The sequence below is a fragment of the Myotis myotis genome, unplaced genomic scaffold (genome assembly GCF_014108235.1).
Source record: "Myotis myotis isolate mMyoMyo1 unplaced genomic scaffold, mMyoMyo1.p scaffold_m19_p_9, whole genome shotgun sequence".
Classification (NCBI taxonomy): domain Eukaryota; kingdom Metazoa; phylum Chordata; class Mammalia; order Chiroptera; family Vespertilionidae; genus Myotis; species Myotis myotis.
Genome location: NW_023416401.1, coordinates 35,977,514 through 36,002,406, shown reverse-complemented (window position 1 = coordinate 36,002,406; position 24,893 = coordinate 35,977,514). Strand labels below are relative to the sequence as shown.

The 24,893-nt window shown below is 36.4% G+C and overlaps 1 protein-coding gene across 3 annotated transcripts in view; it reads right to left on the bottom strand.

The window, feature by feature from the left end:
• Positions 1-24,893, bottom strand: part of DLGAP1 (DLG associated protein 1) — a 617,521-nt gene that overhangs the window by 518,672 nt on the left and 73,956 nt on the right. For all 3 annotated transcript variants that reach the window (XM_036322630.1, XM_036322632.1, XM_036322631.1), the window contains exon 2: positions 1,438-1,597. The gene's annotated coding sequence lies outside the window, so the exon portion shown is untranslated. The remainder of the gene's footprint in view (positions 1-1,437; positions 1,598-24,893) is intronic.

The window sequence follows — 24,893 nt, the reverse complement described above, 5'->3', positions numbered from 1 at the left end:
ATCTTTACAAAAATTGTCCTAGAATAGCTATTCTATTTTTCTCACTTCAAATATAAAAATATTTTAAAAAGTCAGATAATTTACCCAATATTAAGATGCTGCAAAACGATAGGTTTGATAGCATACTAGTAAAATTTAAAAATATCAATGCCCTTCAGAAATTAATACATGCCAGATTTGAAAAAAATAATAATCTTTAGTATTATCTTCCCACTGTAATTGGCTAGGTGAGAATAAGGAAAATTCAACATAGTGAGAGTTTATAGATGAAAAATTAAAGCTCTTATAGAGAAAACTTTATTAAAATCAAAGACTGGCAAAGTTACAAATATCCTTAGAAATGTCTGTACAATCATTTAACATAGTAACACCCATTTATTGAATATTTATTGTGTGCCAGGTCCGATACTAAGCATAAGCACTCTTTGTAAATTGGCTCATTTAAATTTTACAACTACCCCAGACTCATGGTCAAACTGTGGGAGTAAGTGTTCAAACTAGAGAAACCAATCTGTTTTAAAAGCCCATGTTCCCGGCCATCGTGCAGTAACCAGGGGCATTCACCGACCTTCAACTTTCCTGTTTCTATTTACCAGGCTTTGCACACTAGAAACGTTTGGGATATCCTTTCCCTACATTGTGTATAAAATACTTGAAAAATAGGCAAATGTACATTTTGAGAGGTCTCGTCCATAAATATCTTCCTATTTATGTCTAAGAGGCACTGACTCATCTCAGATCTTGAGTATCTGAGATGCAGCATAATTTGTACGCTTGAGGAAGAGTCACCTTGGCTCATCCTCTTCACCACCCACACGTTTTCTCTGCAGTAACTACTCCTATTCTTCCATCTGATTCAACGTTACTCTCTTTCCCCAGTCCCAAGTCTCTGTTCTGTTAATTAACCTTGACTGGAGTGACTGGCAATTTAGTACATGGAACAGAGAAGTATGACATTGAGGAAAAGATATGCAGAAGTAAGACTATATGCGCTAGGAAGACAGGTAAGGAAAGCTCACAGGGAAAGATTTGCATAAACATCATTATAACCAATTTAAAGGAAATAGCCTTTCTGTTTTACAGTTATTGATTTTATAGCTGCAGAAACAACATAGACTGTAGCAATTATAGGTTTCATAAAACAGTTTGCAGTTATATTTTAAAAGGAGAATGTTTGTCATTAAATTCCCCTTGCACTAAATGTAAACTCCCTATACTTCACATAAGTAATAAAAATATCTTTAAATACATCAGTGTGTGCTTAGCCCATGATAAATATATTAATCAATGTACCTTTTTCTGGCAACCAATTTTCCCTCCAACCATGTGTCTACTTGGTTAATATAACTTTCCAATTTATAACAAGACAGAAATATTTCAAACAGCATGACATCAAATATCACCTGCAAAACAGTAAATGTATTTTTAAACACTTACCCAGTCTTGGTAAATCAAGTGTAATCAGCTCTGCAAAAACTCCATTAATCTGGGATTATATGTGAGTAAATTGGATGTCTGCTGATCCTTTTAAGAGTGTCCCAGGAAAAGGTGCAAGTTGTAATCATAGAAGGCTCCCCAGAGCACTGCTCACCATGTGCTGAAATACAGAGGGGCCAAAACAGGAATGCAACTGTTAGCAGAGCTTCCTCATTACATTTTAAAAATATAGACATACTTTTTATTGATGTCAGAGAGGAAGGGAGAGGGAGAAAGCGTTAGAAACATCAGTGACGAGAGAGAATCATTAATCAGCTGCCTCCTTCACACCCCACACCAGGGATTGAACCCACAACCCAGGCATGTGCCCTAACAGGAAATTGAACCATGACCTCCTGGTTCACAGGTCGATGCTCAACCACTGAGCCACATTGGCCGGGCTTCCTCATTAACTTTTCACTATTATTTAGACATGTTAAACTACAAGAATAGCAGCCTTACTCTCATCCTTTAACTCATAATTTAGAGGAAGGCTAGTCAAGTCATCAAGAGCATGGGCTCTTGGTCAGATCACCAAGCTTAATGTTGCCGCTCAGCCAAAGAGCAGATTCGTTGGACAAGCTGTGTAGGCCCTCTGTAGAGAACTGTGAAAAGAATAATTAAATTAATACGAGTTAAGTACTTTTAGCAGTGCTTGATAAATAGTGCTTCCCCATATTTTATACCTTCCCCTACATTTTTTTCTGTTCTTGGTTAAAACTTAGGAAAGAAGGCAGAGAGTATGCCCATTTATTGAGCATACAATATAAAGCCCTGGGTTGATGCTTTATAAAAATTATCTTACTTAACCCTTAAATGGGATATTATTTCTGTTTTACAAATTAAAAAACTGAGATTCAGGGAATTAGTAATTTGCCAAAGTCAGATAACAAGAAAAGAGTAGAGTTGGGGCTTAAACTATGACCATCTGCTTTTCAAAGTCCTTGCTCCTTCTGAACACTTTCGTCCTGAAGGGGTGATTTGTCATATTTTGATACTGTCCACAGAGAAACAACAAACACAAAAAATCTAACCTTTAAATATGAGTTGATATACATACTATTTCTTTTATAAACTTGACTTACATTTACTGACACTAAATTTTAGGAGATAGGGTGACTGAGACGGGAATTAGCCAGCAAAATTCAGCACATGAAACAAATTTAAACAACATTCAAAGAAATTTTTCTATTTGCCTCTCTATATTAAAGTACTTATAGTGACATTTACCACCATCAAAATATAACTAACAAAAAAGGCAACTTTTCAAATTGCTGATAGTCAAATTTACAGATTAAGACTATAAAGTCAGGCTGATAAAAATTACTTTTTCATTATAAATTTACTATCTTTATTAAAAACCTGCAAATAGTATAAAATAAATGTATGAAATTATAATTCCACCATATCATCATAGTTGTTGCTAATAATATGGAATATTTTCTTCTAGACTATTTTTCTATGGTTAGTTATTTTTTTTCTAGACATAACACAATATTGTGTCCTATTTATTTTATAATATAACATAAACAGTTCAAGGTTTAATAGTTTATAAACATTTCCTTTATTAAATAAAGTAGCAATATACATTTTATATAAAAGTTTAACTTTTAGCCGAAACCGGTTTGGCTCAGTGGATAGAGCATCGGCCTGCAGACTCAAGGGTCCCAGGTTCGATTCCGGTCAAGGGCATGTACCTGGGTTGCGGGCACATCCCCAGTAGGAGATGTGCAGGAGGCAGCTGATCGATGTTTCTCTCTCATCGATGTTTCTAACTCTCTATCTCTCTCCCTTCCTCTCTGTAAAAAATCAATAAAATATATTTAACAACAACAAAAAAAGTTTAACTTTTAATATTTTATTACTATGAAATGCAGATCTCAAATGTCTTTGACTGTATCAAGCCTCCGAAATCTCTCTTGAAGATTAAGATAAAGAAAACCTGAATCTGACCTTATCATCATCATTTATGACACAATATGAAACCTCTTATACTTCACATTAGAAATGTTAGTGGGCTTGATTATGGGGTCCTGCCCCAGAGCCTAGTGGGGAGCATTATATAATAAAGCCAATGTATCCCATATTACCTTACTAAAATCTAAAAAGGTCTAAATTCGGATACCCTTAAATTCTAGATGAGCACAGTCTTATGCAGTGCTTACCATTAGCCAGACATATTATTTTAACTGCTCTACATATAATAATCCATCCAACACCCTGACAAGGTAGGTATTATAATTAATCCCATTTTACTGATGAGGACACTGAGGCAAAAAGAAACTCGTGACTTGCTGAAGTCCATATAGGTATGAAGTGACAGAACTCTGACTTAAATCCAGTCCAACTCGAGTATCTGCATTCTTAAGTCAGAATTCTTAATCATGTGCTTCACTCTCAGAAGTAGAATTTCTAAATTAATAAACATTTTTATAATATTGTATACTGACCATCTTCTTGGGATTTGTACCAATAGTGTCTGAGAACAACAGAAATCTCATATCATGACTCTCATTTGGTTATATTATATTTTAAATTTTTGGTATTTGGCAGGCAAAGACAATTAATTTTGTGGTTTGCTTTGATTTTTATTTGCTTTTCCTGATGATGATGAGCACGTTTGTTATTTTTGTTATCACATTTGTTTTTTCTTCCTTCGATTATCTTTGCAGAGCCTTTGGCTAATACTTAGAGTGACAGTTATCTATTGGGATATTCCTATTCCTCATGCTAACGTGCAAGCCTTCCTCCAGGCTTATAACTGCCATCTCCCACCTGTGGGAGAGGTGTGGTAACTGTGGTAATGTTCACCTGGAAGGAGTCTCCTTTCAAAGCCATTCAATCTGGAAAGGCAGATTTCCTTCCCCCCTTCCCTTCACTGGTCCTCCTTCCCTCTTACTTCCCCATTCCCGCCATTCACTTGGGAACTGCTGGGAGGAATTATTGGGAAACCCCTTGGAATGTTCCCCTGCAATGGTTCTTCTTTCAGTTCAACTTCTCACGACTCAGAAACATCCCATAATCTCCAACACTGGTATCTTTCAGAAACTCCAGTCTCCCTGAAGTTCACTTCATTCTACCCACTCTTATCATCTACCACCATCTTGGGCATTCTGCATTGCTCACTTAGTGAATAGATTTTGTTCATTATGCGAATAACTCATTCAACATTCCCAACCTCTGATGCTTTTCTCAGCACCTCTGCCAATCTTTGGCTTTAGAGAGAATGAAAAGTCAAAGCAATTACTCTTTCTATAAATCATCTTCAAAACAAAACACTCAAATGTCTAGCAATCTAAGCTGGAGATGACACCAAATGAACTGTCTTTCAGCCAATCATGCTCAAAATGTGATGATGTGTCAAAAAGACAGAGGAGCCAGCCTAAAGGAGTTCCCAATTGCCAAACTACAATAAAATGAACAACAAACAATAGTTAATTTCATCTCATGGAATAAAATATATATCCTTGATTCCATCCCAAAAATAAGTATTTGAATGAATCAATAAGAATAAAGCAGCTTATTTTTATAAATCTTCACCTGAGGATACAAAAACATCAATGTGAGAGAGAAACATTGGTTGGTTGCCTCCCATATGCGCTCCAACTGGGGATCAAACCTGCAACTGGGGATCAAACCAGTATGTGCCCTGAAGGGGAATTGAACTGCAACCATTTTGGTGTACAGGACGAGTCTCTTACCAACTGAGCCACCAGCCAGAGATTTCAACTAATGAAGACAGAAGGGATGATGCAAATAGAAAATTAACATCTTGCAAACACCACAGTAATAGTTGTTGCAAAGGCAAGAATCACTCATAGAGGCTAAAATGAGTGGGCAAGTGTATATGAGAAAACTGGATACTTGCATAGTCTCAAACGGTCTCCCTCACAAAATACTTATTATCTGCAGAGGAAAAAATGTAAGTTTGTCATGGGGAAAACTGGCAGACTTTACCAGAATCAAGTGTCCAAGCTTAGCATCACCAAGAATAAGATATGTCAGCATCGTGCGGTTTCTCCTAATATGACACATTTTTGTCATATCTTTGTTTCTGGTTTATTCTTGCCAAAAATGAGTAATCTGAACTTAATCAGGAAGAAACGCCCAAATTGAGAGACACTGCAAATTAACTGGTTAGCACTCTTCCAAAGTATCAAGGTCATGAAGAGAGACAAAATCTAAGGACGTTCCCCAAATCAAAGAAGAATAGAGACATGAGAACTAAATTCAATGTGTAATACTGGATTTAGTCCTAAACTAGAAAAAAAACATATGTGGTATAATTTGCAAAATTTAAAGAATCTTTATAGAATATTTCAATACTAATTTCATGATTTTAAAATTGTGCCACAGTTATGTAATACATCAACATTTAGCAAAGCTGGGCAATGAGTTTATAGAAACTTTGTAAAATTTTTGTAAATGTTTTCTAACCCAACTTATTTCAAAATGAAAGCTTAAAAACATTTTAAAAGCCCCTAGAAATAGAAGAGCAAACTAAATTCAAAGATAATAGATAAATAATAAGTACAGAAATCAACTGAGTTACAAAAAGATATATAATGAAAATAACTATGTCAAAAACTGTTTCTAGAGACTCTTAGTAAGACTGATTAAAAAGGAAAATAAAATTTAGCAATATGACCTGAAAATGAGGGCATCACAATAGTAAATAAAAGTGTCTACAAAAAAACTTTATGCCAATAACTTATAAAACAGAACAAAGAATCAAGAAACACACCCACACCTATAGAGATGCCTAATTTATAACACAGATGTTATATCAATAAGTGGGAAAACAATAAATTGTGTCTTTTCAATAAATGGTGCCTGATAAATTAAAAATGCTTGTGGAAAATTAAATGTGTTGATCACTTCATCACACTGTATCCAAAAGATTTAAAAAAAAAATGCCAGAGAGGTAGTAGACTAACATGAAAGGTAAAAACAAGACAACTAATAGAAAAATGGCTAAAATTACAAAAACCAATAATACCTAGTGTTGACAAAGATAACAGAAAGTAGAATTCATATGTGACAAGTATAAATTGGTTCAATCGCTTTGAAAGACTATGCAGCTAAATAGCTAAACAAAAGAAGAGCTTTTTGCCAACTCTATGTATGTGCACCAAAAGATATAGCAGAATCTTCATACCTGTTTTATTTGGAAGGCCAAAACGCATCAACAAGACAAATGTTCATCAATAATAGAATTGATTAATAAATTATGCTATATTTAAAAAATTGATTGCTCTACAGCCACAAAGAAGAACCAACTCTTTTTGTCTAAAACATGGATCAACCCCACAGAGATAATATGGAGTAAAAAAAAAAAAAATCAAGAGAGCATACTGTGTCATTCCATTTACATAAAATTCAAAAAACTGACAACACTAATTTAATTTATAATGGAAAACATTATAGTGACTACTCAGGAGGTAATTAGGTGGCATGATAAGGGAGTTATTTGGGCTGGTAATAACATTCTGTATCTTTACATTAAGTGGGGGTTACACCAGTGTATTCACTCACCATGTTCACCATGCTTTACACTTAAGCCTTATGCACTTTACTGTACATAGGTTATAATTCAGTGGAAATTAAGAAAAAAAAATTTCTTGAATGAACTCTTTTGTCTCAGTTTACCTTGTTTAAACATGCCCCATTATCAGACAGAGTTTCCAAAAGATGCAATTAAAACCAAGTATTAATATCTGAGAATACCTTTCTCCATAAAATAACTGAAGTAAGAAAAATAAAGTTTTTTAGCCTTCATCTTTTTGCTGAAAAAATGAATGTTTTCACTATCTGTTAATGACTTTGTAGAATAAGAGAAGATAATATCCTGGCTTTTATTATAAATATTGATTATAATAAATACTGATTATAAATACTAATTTTTCCTCTAGAAAATGGAGGGAAATTTTAGTTATTGAATACTGTAAAGTTCAGCACTCTGGGATATCTTGGAAAAATATTTTTTAATAAATTTTTACCCCCCCCCCCCCGAGGATATGTTTTTACTGGTTTTTAGTTAGAAAGAGAGAGAAACATCGATGTGAGATGAGACATCGATCGATTGCTTCCCAAACATGCCTTGACTGGGGATCAAATCTGCAACCCAGGTATGTGCCTTGACCAGGAATTTAACCCACAATCTTTTGCTGTCTGGAACAACACTCCAACCAGCTTAGTCACCTGGCCAAGGCAGAAAAAGATTTTAATTTAAATGTACCTGACTGTTTTAGAAGAAAAAGAAAATTTTAAATGAGACATTTCATTTTCTAAACTAACAAAATATTTGGAGCTATATAAAGGTTCTAATACAAACCAATGTATTTAATTTTCCTCGACATTAAAAATAAATGCAATCACAATTTCCCTTGAATATTGTAAAATTGTTAGAATTTTCATCTCTTTCAACTTCAATCAACAAACTCAAATAAACCTCAGTTTAAAATATTTTTTAAAATATGTTTTGTTGATTTTTAGAGAGAAAGGAAAGGAGAGGGATAGAGAGATAGAAACATCAATGATAGAGAAACATCATCGATCAACTGCCTCCTGCATCCCCCTCCCACCGAGGATCGAGCTTGCAACCTGGGCATGTGCCCTGACCAGGAATCGAACCAGTGACCTCTTGGTTCCTGGGGTGATGCTCAACTGCTGAGCCATACTGGCTGGGCATTAGTTTGAAATCTCTTAAACAGCAATCATGAACTTATTTTCTCTGAGAGAAAATTTCACTTTAAGAACACACTGACATATCTTGTGGGGGAGGGGACAGCAGGACTGGAAGAGATGAACTAAGAACTTATATACATAGTCAATGGACACAGACATTAGTGTGGTAAAGGCTTGGGGGAGGACAGGGGCTGGGAGGGCCAAGGAGGAGAAAATTGGGGGACATCTGTAATACTGTCAACAATTTGAAAAACATACCAATATGCAGTCCCTTTCCTTAAGGATTTCTCATTCTGTTGTAGAAGGGGATTATAATATAACTAAAGCCATAGTCAACATATGAAATGTGAGTACTAGTCACATAAGTACTGATCTAAGATAATCAGGATTTCCATGAGCCCTTCTACTACCCACAGGACCTGACATGGCTGGACATAAACATATTGCTTTCCTAAATTCCATAGGATAACAACCTGAAGGCAAAAAGAAAAGATTCAATTATGATCAATATACTCTGATAGGAAAAAGCTGGGAGATACATATACTGTCACTTTTGAAAAGCAAAATAATAAAATAAATTAAATCTAGCAGTTAGGATGTGTTCCAATTATCTAGAAAATCTGTTTACCACCCTTCTGTTCAATACCATCTCCGGGTAAATGAGATATTACTGTGCATACACACAATGTCATTTACAGATCCGGGGGGGAATGGGGAGCTGCAATTTGATCATTTGGATAATCACATTTTCCTAGAACTTTAATAGGATATCGTAACATACAAATTATTTTGTAGAGATCCTCTTTTGACTTTTATTCTACTGTATTCATAGAATAAATACAGTTTCTCAGTTCCTCCGAATTTAACTCTTCCCATTGCCATTACCAATGTTTCCATTTGAAGGTTGGATCTAATTACTGAGGTATCAGAACCCAAGTAGCGCCATGTAATTATCTTGCTAATTAATGCTCTCCAGGAGACTTTGAAATCAATATAGGCCACTCTGCAGAAATAATGACCACTGAAATCACAGCTCTAACACACACTGAAGTGAGCACACTCCAATATGATCCATTTCGTAGAAGCTTAGCAAAGGAGATGGGGAGGAGAGCCAAAATAGCTGACCATAAAGGCTATATCGGCTCATAGCTATAAGGAGGTGCTACCTTAGCAGACAGTCACCGGTTCTGTCTTTAGGATTCTCTCCAATAGTGATGTGAACGCTACAGAAAGGGATATTAAAGAATTACATAATCCTTTCTTCAACCAATTGTTAGCTTGTTTGCTGTAAATTTAAACATTGCCACAGGCTTCTAATGGTTGGCAACTCACACTGTGGAAAATGTCACTGGGCTTTGCTAGCCTCCTAGCTGTGCTCCACGGAGCAGAAAATTAAGCCTGACATATTTGGGGAGGAGTTTTCTGGTTTGTAAGAATTTATAAAAATAGCCATACTTATTTATTTCAGGGTCACATTCATAAGCTATTAGGAGCTCTGAAATACGTAATTTTATTTTATTATGCATGCTAAAATCTTAGATCATTCTGGCTCAAAAATCTATCTAATGTTCATATTATATACACACAGCATAATAAGATATATTTAAATCTATAGCACTTGATAGTAAAGTGAGGATAATCAATATCTAAACTATGTAGTTCTGCTTCAGTTTATTCTGATTCCATTCAATAAAAATAAGACCGATTATTTATCAAAATATTAGAATTTCATCATGAGTAACCCAGACTTGATATATAATGCCATCACTAATTTAAGTCATATTTAGCTATACTAGGCTCAAATTTATTTTATTTTATAGATTTTGTATGAACTATGCTACTATTTAAAACCAATATCCCTCTTTATAAGGAGTTTGTTTTGACATATTTGATCATTACTAGTAAGCGCATTTTTTTCTCTGTTGGATAAGCAACAAAAGAACCATATCTCACTGATTTGCCTTGCCACACTTACTTCACAAATCTGGAATAAAACCCCAAGGTACTAAAATGTGCCAAACTATAACATCATCATCGAAGAAAAATATCCATAGTACTGTTTTTAGAAAACTTTGCACAACTTTTGTAAAAACATCAAAACTCTTAATCATTCAGAAGCATTTGCCAGTTTCATCAAAATAAGGATTCGACTCCCTATTTCTTGCCAAATTTTTTTCTTACCCAACGTGGAATGTTCTCTTTTGCAACCTAAAAGAGAAAAATTGCACCAGGCTTCTAGATTCTATCTGCACTATGACAAGTCCATTTTATTACACATGCCACGAATTCCAGCCTTCAGAGAAAAACGCTCCCAATTCTCTCCCTTTCCTCTACACCTTACCCTTCATGTTTGCGCAGTTAGCACTTTCATCAACACCACTTTCTCTTACCATGGCTCCTACAGCCACCCCCTCAGCCTTTTCAAAGTCCTATTGATCAAGCTAATGACATTTACTGAGCACATTTACTGCTGTGAGGGAAACACACATACATAAGACACGCAACAGCTTTCCTTAAACAAACATAAATGTCCTGTGATTCCTGTTTGTCTTATAAAGTAGCCGGGCCCTAACCGGTTTGGCTCAGTGGATAGAGCGTCGGCCTGCGGACTGAAAGGTCCCAGGTTCGATTCCGGCCAAGGGCATGTACCTTGGTTGCGGGCACATCCCCAGTAGGAGGTGTGCAGGAGGCAGCTGATCCATGTTTCTCTTTAATCGATGTTTCGAACTCTCTATCTCTCTCCCTTTCCTCTGTAAAAAATCAATAAAATATATTTTTAAAAAAATAAAGTAGCTGGGTGCCTGAAATTTCCATCATCTCCCAGGAGTCAAATCATCTCTCATCCAGTTAGACACACCTGACATCTTGTCTTTCCCAAAACTCTCATTTTAAATTAAGAAAAGCCAACATTTCCCTCCCCCACAACCACCTCCCAGAATTCTGTACACTCTTACCTTTTGTCCTTAAAACATACCCTCATGAGCAGTGTTTTATGGAAATGTGTAAGCTCTTATTCGTATTTGACTTCATGTTTCTTGATCAGTGATCCTCTGTGTGTGACTCTCCATTACTTTCATATGTGGCTCCAAATTCCTAGAGAAGAGGGTCTTGTGACGTTTTGAGCCCTCAGCATGTTTAAACGCTAATATGCTCTATGTTTATGCCAATATCAACCTGGAACTATGGATGCTCCTGCACTCATTCTCCGAAAGCCTGGGCAAAATTGTAAGGCAAAAGGCCCTATATGAAGTGCAGTGACCAAAGACAAGAAAGCAAGAATTTGGGGAACATTTCTGGCTCTCAGACACTCTCCTGTTTTAAATGAGGTCAGAAGTTTACAACATTTAAAATATAAATCACCACACACTGAAGCTTTCTGCTGTTTAACTGTTCGCTCTGCTTCTAGAACCCAGGGCTGCTTATCTCTCGCTTTCTTTTGTTTTTCCTTCAAGGTCCCAGGGGATAGATTGGCTCAAAAAAGGCTTCCCTTGAGCAAGGGGCAGCAAGTCAGGGCAACCTTGCGGATCACCTTCCCGAGCTGACATGTTTCCAGTGACCTGAAGTGGCTACATCTGTTCAGGCAAGTTATTACAAGCAGCTTCAAGAGGGAGCCCCACACTGAGAAACACAACCGCAGCACAGCCTGTGTTGGTCCCCAACAGGCTGCAGCCTCCCGTGATTGGCACTTTGCAGTTCTCACTCTCTCCAACCCGATATTATTTCTTCATTATAAAAGGCTCTCTGCTGCCTTTGTTTTTTTTTTTTGGTTATTTTTTCATGATGAACAAATTTGACTTAGAGAAAATATTACTGTCAGACTAAGAATGAGAAGCATTAATGTACTAATAATAATGTGGAAATCTTGAACCTTTATAAGATATTTTTAAATATTTATATAACACATATACAAATAGCATATACATTTATTAATAGTATATATATGGAAATGTATAAACTCTTATTCTTATTTGGCGTAATATTTCTTTATCTATCCTATATAATAAAATCCTAATATGCAAATTGACCAAACTGGCAGAACGACCAGTCAATATGACATCCATTGACCATCAGGAGGCAGGCGCTCAACACAGAAGCTGTCCCCTGGTGGTCAGTGCGCTCCCACAGGGGGCGCACCACTCAGCCAGAAGCCAGGCTCATGGCAATGCTAAGGACCTCTTGGGGGATGTCTGACTGTGGGGACCGGGCCTAAGCCAGCAGTCAGACATCCCCCGAGGGGTCCCAGACTGTGAGAGGGCGCAGGCCAGGCTGAGCCCCGCCCCCCCAGTGCACGAATGTTGTGCACTGGGCCTTTAGTGTGTGTGTGTGTGTGTGTGTGTGTGTGTGTGTGTGTGTGTATACTTCCCCACTCTGTTTTTCAAGATTTTTCTGTGTTGGGCTCATCCATATTTTACAAGCCTGTATCAACTTATAGGTACTTTGAAGTTAAATATTCTCTGTCCCTCTGACAAACTGACAGGTGAAAAAAAATCCAAGAAATCAAATTGATAATTCCCAGGTTGTTGCTAACTGCCATTGCACTTATCCTAGCACCCGAATACTTTTTTGCCCAGATGTGTATGATGTGGATGAATAAGCTTTCAGGCTGAGGCATGAATAAAAACACTCACTGGCCACTGCTCCCATTGGTGACAGGTATGGGGCTCTGTGAAAAACATAAGCTTCTGCCCTTCATGCCATAGACCAAGTTGATCTCCACACCTACATATCTACAAAGAACAACCTTCTTTTAAACAAACATGACGTATATGTATGTGCAGGTCACAGAAGCTGCTCAGTATTTTGAAATATGAACAGGTTTTGAACAATCTTCAAGCTACCCCAGAAGAAGCTGGAGGTACAGATAGGCTCCAACTTTCCTGCAATTAGTCCCTTCAAAAAAATAGATCTCCCTATGTACACAACCGAATGGCTAAAAAAAAGACAACACAAATTCTTGCCAGGATGTGGAGAACCGGGTCACTCATACATTGCTACTGGGAATGTACAATTGGACAGCCATTGTGGAAAATAGTTTGGCAGCATCTTGTAAAACTAAACAGGCACTTAGCAGAGAACACAACAATTGCACTCTTGGGCATTTGTCCCAGATAAATGAAAACTATGTTCACATAAAAACCTGTACACAATTGTTCAGAGTAACTTTTATTCCTAATAGCCTGAAACTGGGCACAATCCAGATGTCCCTCAATAGATACAGACATACTATGAAATGCCATTCAGCAATTAAAAGAAACTATCTGATAGATTCACAGCTTGGATCAATGTTAAGAGAATTATGCTGAGTGCAGAAGTCCCCAAAGGGTGTATGCTGTATGATTCCATCTATATAAATAACATTCTTGAAGTAACAAAATTATACAGGTAGAGCTCTGGCTGGGTGGCTTAGATGGCTGGAGCATTCAAAGGTTGCAGGTTCAATTCCCAGTCAAGGGATATGGTATACAGGAGGCAACAGATCTGTTTTTCTCTCCTCTATCCTCTCTCTCTCTCTCTCTCTCTCTCTCTCTCTCTCTCTCTCTCTCTCTCAAAATCAATAAAAACAGATCCTTTGGTAAGGATTTAAAAATTATAGTTAGAGTACATATTAGTTGTTGCCAGGGTTAGGGATAAGGGATGTGTACTTTAAATGGGTAGTACCAGGGAGCCACATGGTTATAAATACTTCTGGATCTGGATGTTGATTTTCCTGGTAATTACACAAATCTATACATGTGATACAACTGCATAAAATACACATACACACATGAGTGCATGTATAACTGGTAAAATCTTAATAATCTCTGTGAATTATACCAATGTCTTTTTCCTATTTTAGATAATTTATCATAGTTATGCAAGTTGTTTCCAGTGAGTTAAGGATACAGTTTTTTTGTCACTTGCTGTGAATTTACAACTTCAAAATAAAAAGTTACAAAATGAAAGAGCAATCTCTTGAGTCCTCCATACCCTTCTAGCTACTGCTACATTCGGCAATAAAACTCCTCTAGATCTGGATTCCATTGACCAAAGCTCCAATATAAAATGAATTTATATCATACTAAAGCCTTGAAAATTGTCTAGGTCCTAAATACTCAATAATCTTTTTATTTCTTTGCTGTTATTTTTTAAATTTTTTTCTTTATTATTGACAGTATTACACATGTTTCCCTCCTTTTCTTCCCATTGACTTCCTCCACCACCCCCAGGCCTTCGCCACACTATTGTCTGTGTCCATGGGTTATACCTATATGCATATAAGTTCTCTGGTTATTCGCTCCCAAACCACCCCCACCCTGTTTTTAGTTGTAAATAAATCTCTGTGAAATAATACTATCAAAAAAAATAAAACATTTTTAGGGAGTTTGGGAGTACATTTTTCTCGGAAATTTAGGTTTCTGGTGAAAAAATTCTGAATCCCATTAGTGTAAAATTCTATTCATATCTCAGTCTGATGGAGAAGAGCCGAAAAGAGGAAGTCATGCATTATTCTCAACATGAGGATTATTTTTTGCAGGTAGTGAAAAATCTTAGTCCCATGGTTTGTGTTCAAAGGGCCAGAGTGCATAAAGAGAATGCAGTACACTCACAATATTAAAGTTTTATACAAGAGCAAATAGGAAAAAGATGTCCGTGTAGGATTGTCAGTGAGGCAATGATGAAAAGCTGAAAAACACTTTTGCAGATGATCCTTCTACAGACAATTTCAAAATAATTGACTTATCTCCCCACTCCTTATTTTCAAAAACTCCCAGTATAGGTAAGAATCTCTGAGTTACCTTTACAAAAGTGAATTCTTTCTACCTCATCACAGGAGATATTATTAAGAATGCCAACACACTCTCCATGCATATTTATAGAGGCTGCATCTGAAAAGTCAATAGTGTTTGTGATCTTTTATGCCACAAGCCAAACACAATATAAACAGATAGCAAGGTAATTTCATGAAAAAATTGATTTTTGCTCTTTACTTTCATAATAAGTAAATTGTGCCTAATGATTTAGCATACTGCTTTCATCATCGGCGATCTCACCCTGCAGCTGCTGAACAGGAACAGAGAGAACTGTGCTCATCTAGTACACTGGCATTTTCTTTGCTGACCTAAATTATAAAGGACTTGCTTCAAGTCTATCAGGCAAACTAATTTTAAACACCAATTATGTCTAAAATATAGTTAGTTATTCAGGAATAGCAATGGAGATGCATTAGAAGAACTGGCATAGTATAATTACAGAAAAAGTAGTTGGCATACTGTTTTTAGAACTATAAACTGGTCAATTATTTGGCTCAATATTTTTAGATTCAAAGTATATATCCATTATCACTTGCCTAATGTTACCCTCTTTACATTGCTCCTACTTAATCTTACCAAGTAAGCTTGATTTTATAATAAAAAATCAGTTTCCTAATGAGTAAATGTAACTATTTCTTTAAGAAGTACTAAGGGCCCAGCTGGTATGGCCAGTGGTTGAGCATTGATTCATGAACCAAGAGATCCCTGGTTCTATTTCCGGTCAGGGCACATGCCCGGTGTTGGCTTGATCCTCAGTATGGGGTGTGTATGAGGCAGCTGATTAAGGGATAGAGAGATAGAAACATCAATGAGAGAGCGACATCAATCGCTCTATTCCTTTCCCTTCTCTCTTTCTAAAATCAATAAAAACATATACAAAAATAAATGAAGAAGCACTAAGAAAGCACATATTTCTAAGCATTTAGCAATTCTACCAAATATTATACCCCCAAAAATGATTTCTAAAAACAAAGGGAACACTCAGAAATAGTAAATTCACTTCTTCAGGGACTACATTAGTATTGAGTTGGTCACATATTTTTCTCAAAATGCTAAAAAGGTTAATGAACTTTATTTCATCAACATGTATTTTTGTAAAGAACAAATTGACTCATTTTAGTGACCTTTCAAACAAATAGCAGTACATATATGTATGACTACTGTACACTGAAGTAAAGTCATAATTCTCAGAAGAAAAAAATTATATACAACATCCATCATATAAATGGTGGTAAACCAAAAGCATCCATTTTGGCTAAATATTTGTTCTGACAATTTAAGAGTTTTCTAACAAATCTTTTACTCCTACCCATTATGCTATATCTCCCAATGTGGCCAATATTTACTTTTTATGGTTTAAATATTATGATGGTTAATTTTATTAGTCAGCTTGGCTAGGTCACAGGTATTTGGGCAAACATGCCAGGATATTGTTGTGAAGACATTTTATTTTTTTTATTTTTATTGAATTATTTGGGATGACATTGGTTAAATAAAATTGTATAGTTTTCAGGCATACAATTCTATACTACATCATCTGAATATTGTACTGTGTGCTCACCACCCCGTCAATTTACCCATCTCCATTTATCCCCGCCTTCACTCTCTTCTACATTACTCCATACCCGTTCCCTCTGGTAATCATAATACTGTCTTTAGTGTCTATGAGATGTTTTCTGTTTGTTTATTTGTTTGTTTTTGCTTAATCCCTTTACCTTTTACACCTAGCCTCTTAACCCACCACCCCTCTGACAGTTGTCAGTCCGTTCTCTTCATTTCTAATTTGTTTGTTAGTTTGTTTTGTTCAGTAGATTCCACATACAAATGAAATCATATGGTACGTGTCTGCCTCTGACTGGGTTATTTCACTTAGCATAATATTCTCCAAGTCCATCCATGCTGTTTCAAAAGGTAAGATTTCCCTTTTTTATGGCTGAGCAGTATTCCATTATGTAAATGTAATGCAGCTTTTTATCCATTCAACTACTGATGGCCACTTGGGCTGCTTCCAAATATTGACTATTGTAAATAACGCTGCAACAAACTGCATATATAGAACTGCATATATTATTTCAAATTAGTGTTTTGGGTTTCTTCATATATATTCCCAGAAGTGGGCTCACTGGGCATTAAGGCAGTTCCATTTTTAATGTTTGCGGTAACTCCATACTGCTTCCATAGTGGCTGCACCAATCTGCATTCCCCAAAACATTGCATGAGGGTTCCCTTCTCTCCATATTCATGCCAACATTTTTTCATTATTGATGACAAGCATTCTGGCAGGTATGAGGGGATATTTCATCATGGCTTTAATTTGCATTTATCTGATGATTAGAGATAATGAGCATCTTCCCATATGTCTATTGGCCATCTTTATGTCCTCTTTGGAAAAGTGTCTACTCAAGCCTTTTGACCATTTTAAATTGGATTATTTGGTTTTGGGGGGGGGGGTTTTTGGTTTTCAGTTGTAGAAGTTCTTTCCTTTTTTAAATTTTAAGCCCTTATCAGATGTGTCCATGGCAAATATGTTCTCTCACTCAGTGGGTTGTCTTTTCATTTTGTTGGTGGTTTCCTTTGCTGTGAGAAAACTTTTTGGTTTGATGTAGTCCCATTTACTTATTTTTTTCCTTTGTTTCCCTTGCCCAGGGAGATAGATAAAAATAAAATGTTGTTACAAGTAATATCCAAGATTTTACTGAATATGTTTTCTTTTAGGATGTTTATGCTTTTAAATCTAACACTTAGATTAAGTATTTAATCCATTGTGAGTTTGTTTGTGTATGGTGTAAGAAGGTGATCTAATTTTATTTTTTCACATATGTGTCCAATTTTCTTAACACAATTTATTGAATAGAAGGACTATTTTTACCCCATTGTATGCTCTTGCCTCCTTTGTCAAAAATTAATTTACCATAAAGGTGAAGGTTTATTTCTGGGCTCTCTATTCTGTTCCATTGATCTTTATGTCTGTTTTTATGCCAGTACCATGCTGTTTTGATTACGATGGCCTTGCAGTATAGTTTGATATCAGGTAGCATGATTCCTCCAACTTTCTTCTTCTTTCCCAAGATTTCTGTGCCTATTTGGGATCTTTTGTGATTCCATATCAACATTTGGAATATTTGTTCTAGTCCTGTGAAATACACCATTGGTATCTTGATGGAAGTTGTGTTGAATCTATAGATTGCTTTGGACAGTATGATCATTTTAATGATCTCAATTCTTCCTATACATGAACACAGTATATGTTTCCATTTATTTGCATGGTCTTCAATTTCTGTCTTCAGTGTCTTGCAATTTTCAGAGTACAGGTCTTTTACCTCCTTGAGGCGAGTAGTGATCACCAGATTGATACAGGTTCAAATTCAGTGCCAGTGCTGAGTTTGAGGCCACTCAGCAAATGTCTCAGGCTATACCAAGTCTAGATGCCACCCTCTGTGTGCTCGCATACCTTTATTATAAAAGTTTTAAATAAAGAACTTATTAATAACAATCACTTAATGCCATTTGAAATAAAACTGTTATTAAAATTCATGATTCTCACTTGGTGTGGGGGAAGGAAAGAGGTAAGGGAGAGAGGAGGGAAGGCGGGAGGGAGAGAGGGAGAGAGAGAGAGAGAGAGAGAGAGAGAGAGAGAGAGAGAGAGAGAGAAGGGGAGGAACAAGTGGTATTTCCTCCATTCACTCTATTTTTCAGTTGCAAACACTGAAGAAGCAGTGACTGTGGAATGAAGTAGGTTAGAGACTACTACAACGTTTTAAACAATTCAGCTGACCAGCATCCTCCACTGCACCAGAGATAGATAGCTATTTTCCAAGGGAAGAAAAGAAGTTCAAATAAAGAAAGACAGATCTCAAAGGTCACAAAATCATATGATGGGAGAGCCTTCTGAGGTAATCAACTAATTCTATTTAATCACATATTATTCCTCAATATTCAGCCTAGTGTATGTTTTGGCCAAAAATAGCATAACAAAAACAATACCGTGTGTGCATGCATACACACACACACACACACACACACACACACACAGAGAGAGTCATGCTCAACAAAAATGAAACAAAGATTCAGAAACTTCAGAGGTGGCATGAATAATAAAGAAAAGTCATTCCATTCATTCATCCAAAATTAATATATTCATCAGATACATTGCTAGGTAGCAAAGATACAAGTCTGGATAAAGTATGTCAATATTCTCGAGGAGTTTATAATCTGACAAGGGAAACTGACAAGTGAATAGGCAATTGCAATCCACTTTGTTAAGTGCAATGTATATGGCTAAGTGCAGGGTTGGGGGAGGGAGGCGGTTAAGAGAGTAGTGTAAGAAAACTCCATTACCTCCACTGTGCAAAAGCATGGCATTAAGCAATCCATGTTCAAGCATCTTAGCTTTAAAGCTTGCATTCTGTTCATTTGTCCATGTAATGTTTTAGGGAAGATCATATGGCATCCTTTTGTGAGTTAAAAAGACAACTCTCTTAACCCACAGAGACTTGGATGATTCAAACCCTACCTCCCTTCAAATGCCATTATGCTGACCTGCTTTATTTCATCACTGCTCTAAGCTTTTCTAATCACCCTTATAACTTCTAGTTTTAATTACTGAGTCTTTAATCATTGTCTGTTAAAATTGGGCCTTTGGCATCTATGTCAGTTAAGAATAGAAAAAACAGGAAGATTATAAATGTATGATGCTTTCACATAAAATATTTTGGTGTTTGCATTGGCCCGAGGCAAAGTGGCAAAGCAGGTCAGCATAATGGCATTTGAAGGAAGGTAGGGTTTGAATCATCCAAGTCTCTGTGGGTTAAGAGAGTTGTCTTTTTAACTCACAAAAGGATGCCATATGATCTTCCCTAAAACATTACATGGACAAATGAACAGAATGCAAGCTTTAAAGCTAAGATGCTTGAACATGGATTGCTTAATGCCATGTTTTTGCACAGTAGATCCACTTCAGTATGGATGGTTTCTGAATACATCATCTGTTTTCTGTCCTTCTTCCAGCAAGCCCTCTCCATGTTGTACTTAATACCGCCCCATGGCCTTGATGGTTTAATTCTTATCAAGGCTCTGTTGTTTTAATTTCCTGTCATGAAGTAGGACACAGGAACAGGTGTCAATTTTTAACCTGATATAGTGCATCGCTCTAAACATGAAATATGAAGACCGGTTTGCTGTTCTCAAGACCAGGTTGCCATTCTCAGTCATGTAATTTCAATGTACTTAATAAACAGAAAATGCTATGAGATGGGGATGGGCATAGATAAAGAGAAATGTAATTTGTGTTTATTTCTTAAAGAGCTTAGACTTTTGGGGCCACAAGGCATACATATTCAGGCATAAAATGGCTAATAAGTAATATTAATAGTGACCTATTACACACGTGTAAATAAATACAAACATGAATGAATCACGACTTCATTCACTCAACAAGCATTTACCATTTGTTTACCACTAGTAGGCACTATAAAAGGTGGTGGCCATGGAGAACCAGGATATGACCTTTTAAGGGACTCAGTTGAGTGATTCCATGATACTGATAATTAATATTTGCTTAAGTAATGAGTTTGAAATAATATATGCTGAAAACACACACACACACACACACACATAGAGTATAAATAGGACCAGAACAGTGTCATCTACCCCAGGTTGAAGGTACTTGGTGGGGGGATGGAGGGGGGAGTGGGTAGGTACATGTATCAACATAAAGGAGAGCTTCCCAGTGTTGTTAAGGCTGAGCCTTGAAGAAACTGGAACTGAGGCTATGGTGAGGAGGAGGCAGATCTGTACCTTTTCAAACATCACTTTGAAAAGGTACAGATTAAAGAACAAATATAAGAAATGCGAAAAATAACGCATGTCATTGTGTATGGCTGCAGCATAGGGAGTGTGTGGGAGATGGTCAAAAAAGAACCCAGAGTCAGGTCACCTGCCAGGCTAAGGAGTTCGGGCTTTATCCTTTTCAGTATGGACAGTAGGGAGCCACTGAGTAAGCAATCTGAAGAAAGGTGCATTTAAATTTTGGCAAGATCACTCTAATAATAGTGTTAAAATTGATTATAGGGGAAGAGGAAAGAAAATGTCTACAGTAATAGTCTAAGGGGAAACGATAAATGCCTTCCTAAAGCAGGAACTACTTTAGGACAGGCAGTGGTAATGAACAGGAAAGGCCAGATGAGAAGCAGAATCAACAGAAAGCAGAGTTAATGTTCATGGGGCCATGGAGGGGAGAAAATAAGAAGGTGAAGGATGGGGGGAACACGAGACTGCCAGGGTGCTGACATGGGTCAGAAAAGAAATCCTAAGAGTGACTGAAAGGTAACTAGACCACTTCGTGACTCCCCTGATTATACACACCGCCCAGCCCTTGGCCAGCCTTGCCCAGCATGGCATCAGCATCAAAACACACACACACACACACACACACACACACACACACACACACACACACACACACCACATGTGCACATGCATACATACACAGTCATTGGTCTGTCCTTCTTTCTCTCATTTCTATCTTCTCTTCACCTCTCCAATATACACATACAGAATTTTCTATTTACACTTTTCTTATGTAAAATTATTTATTAGCCTCTTTCTTCAATTTGTCTCCCTTTACCCATCTCATCCAAAGAAAAAGCCTTCCTAGATCTGCATTTCTTACAAGAATGGGGAGTAGAGAAGTCATTGCAAATATTTAACATATATCTTGTCAAATATACTTTTTATTTATATTTTAGAGTATACTCTTTCTACTTATAAAAAAAAGCTTGCTGTAAAACAGAATGCCAGGTTATACCAGCGGCAGCCTCATACATCTTGTGTTTACCACAACTCTTGATCACATCATTTTTCTGGTGCTTGATTAGATCTTGTGTTGATTTGTACAATAATCTGTTGTACTGGCTTTTAAGAAATGTTAAGGTATTTTCTTTAAAAAAAAAAAAGAAAAAATATGAATGATAAAATGGCTCTAAGTACATATCTATCAAAAATTACTTTAAGTGCAAATGGATTAAATGTTCTAATCAAAAGACACAGGGTGGCTGAGTGGAAAAGAAAATCAGAATGTTAACATATGCTGTCTATAAGAGATTCATTTCAGATCAAATGACATACAGACTGAAAATAAAGGGTTGGAAAAGGATATTTCATAAATATGTGCATTTAAATAAAAGCTGTGCAGCAATACTTATATGAGACAAAACGGACTTTGAAACAAACTCTATATCAAGAGACAAAGAAAAATCCAGTTATTCCACTTCTGGGTATTTATCAGAAGAAACCCAAAACACTAATTTGAAAAGACATATGCCGCATATGTTCATTGCAGCATTGTTCACAGCAGCCAGAATATGGAGGCAACCAACAGATGAATGGATAAAGAGGTGGTACATATATACAATGGCAGATTACTTGGCCATAAAAAAGCATGAGATCTTGCCATTTGTGACAACACAGTGGAGCTAAAGGGTATTATGTTGAGTGAAATAAGTCAAACAGAGAAAGACAAGCATCATATGGCTTCACTTATATATGGAGTCTAAAGAACAAAATTAATGAACAAATAAAGCAGAAACAGACTCATGGATACAGTGAACATTTTAATAGTTGCCAGAGGATAGTTTCTCTCAGGAGCTGTGTGAAAAAGGTGAGGGGTGTAGAAGTACAAATTGGTAGTTACAAAATAGTCACAGGAATGTAAATAATAACAAAGGAGTATGGTCGATATTATAATAACTATATGTGGTGCCAGATGGATACTAAATTTATTAGGGTGATCACTTCATAAGGTATATAAAAGTCTAATTGCACCCTAGTCGGTTTGGCTCAGTGGATAGAGTGTCGACCTGCAGACTGAAGGGTCCCAGGTTCAATTCCGGCCAAGGGCACATGCCCAGGTGGCAGACACAATCCCCAGTAGGGGGCGTGCAGGAGGCAGCTGATCAATGATTCTCTCTCATCATTGATGTTTCTATCTGTTTCTCCCTCTCTCTTCCTCTCTGAAATCAATAAATTAAAATTTTTTTATAAAAGTCTAATTGCTTGATTGTATACCTAAAACTAATATTAGTCAACTGTAATTTAAAAATTGAAATAAATAAATGTTGTCATATGGAAATTTGGCAAACATGGGTGGTTTTACTTTATAATACATTTATATTTGATATATTAATATAAAAATGAAAATCTGTAGATTCTAAAATAAAATAACTTTCAGAAGAGTATGAAAACCAACGTTTCAAATTCTGAATCCTATTTGATCACATAAAATATCAAATTGTCTAAAAACCATCACAAGTATAAATAACACCTGGCATATATAATGTCATTATTTCAAACACTGTATGTGGGTCAAGGCAATAACCAGATGTTAATGTCATTGTGTTCTCCTACGCAGCTTACTAAAATTATTTTTCAGTATATCCAGTAATTGCTTTTGGCACGTACTAGAGTTCCATAACTCGTTCTCCACTGTCTTGAGAGCTTTCAATCTGATTACATTTTCCATGATGTAAACCACAAGTCCATATTATAATCTACTAAAAAGAGCTGAATTCGATGTCCATTCTCCCTGTGCTTTATCTCATATAACTTCACATTGTTATAAATGGTTATTTTAAGTTTCTTTTTTTAATATATTTTATTGATTTTTTTACAGAGAGGAAGGGAGAGGGATAGAGAGTTAGAAACATCGATGAGAGAGAAACACCGATCAGCTGCCTCCTGCACACCCCCTCCTGGGGTTGTGCCTGCAACCAAGGTACATGCCCTTGACTGGAATCGAACCTGGGACCCTTCAATCCGCAGGCCGACGCTCTATCCACTGAGCCAAACCGGTTAGGGCAATGGTTATTTTAATTTCAATGGAAACCAAAGTTGTATCATTACCACAATATCAGTTGATAGGAACTCTCCTGCTCCTACCTGAGGACTGTGATCTTTGTCATTTCTTATTAAGGAATGCCCACTAATTTAGAAAATATTTGTTTTAGCCAAGATATAACTAGTGTCAATAGGAAACTTTTTAAGTCAGAAGAATAAACAGTCTTTAGTCTTAAAGGACAGTCTTATTAAAAAGGTAGGCTTATTTGAAGAATGATTCTGAGCAATTGATCAGTGATTCTTAGTTGGCTATATTTCTCTTCTTTAATACTAGGTAGAGGTGAAGCAAATTTTGTTTAACAAAGTAATTAAGTGCTTTTGGACACAAAGCAGTGCCTGGGATTTTAGGTATTTGAAACTTGCCACTGTGTATCAAGGCACTAGAAGATTAACCCACATCCATCTGGAGCACACTGAAAATACAATTTTCTTGACAAATGGTTATCTAGATTACTTATAGCTTAGGTCACTTGCAGTCAGAGTCTTCTGATTCCATAAATTCTGACTCCATCTAGTGAATCAATGGGAGGCACTTTTCCCAGCATAATGAACCTTCAAAGGTCTGGATTCCGGATTCTGCCATGGAACCCATGCATTTTTATGATTTCAGAGAGTGATTTGTGGTATTTGTTATTTATTAGACACACACACACACACACACACACACACACACACACACACACACACACGGTTCAGGCATGATGGCAATGGCTGCATTTGTGGGTGGTGCTCCCTCCAGATCTGCGCAAAGAAGAGGATAAGGAAACGTGAATGATGTGTTCTATTAGTATCTTTTGCAACTGGAGAGAGCATTTACTACCATTTTAATCTTCTCAAGAAGAGAATCAAGTTCTGAATAGAAAAGAACTGGCACATTCCTCCAAGTTAATTATTCCTAGACTCCGAGCTAATTTTTCTCATGCAAATAAATTTCTTGAAAAATGTCAAGTATTTATAAATGCTCTAAAACCTTTAGTCACTGGTCATGTTTTCCTTGTTAAAGAAAATATGAAGTATATTTTTATCTCAATGAATTGGGAATAATAA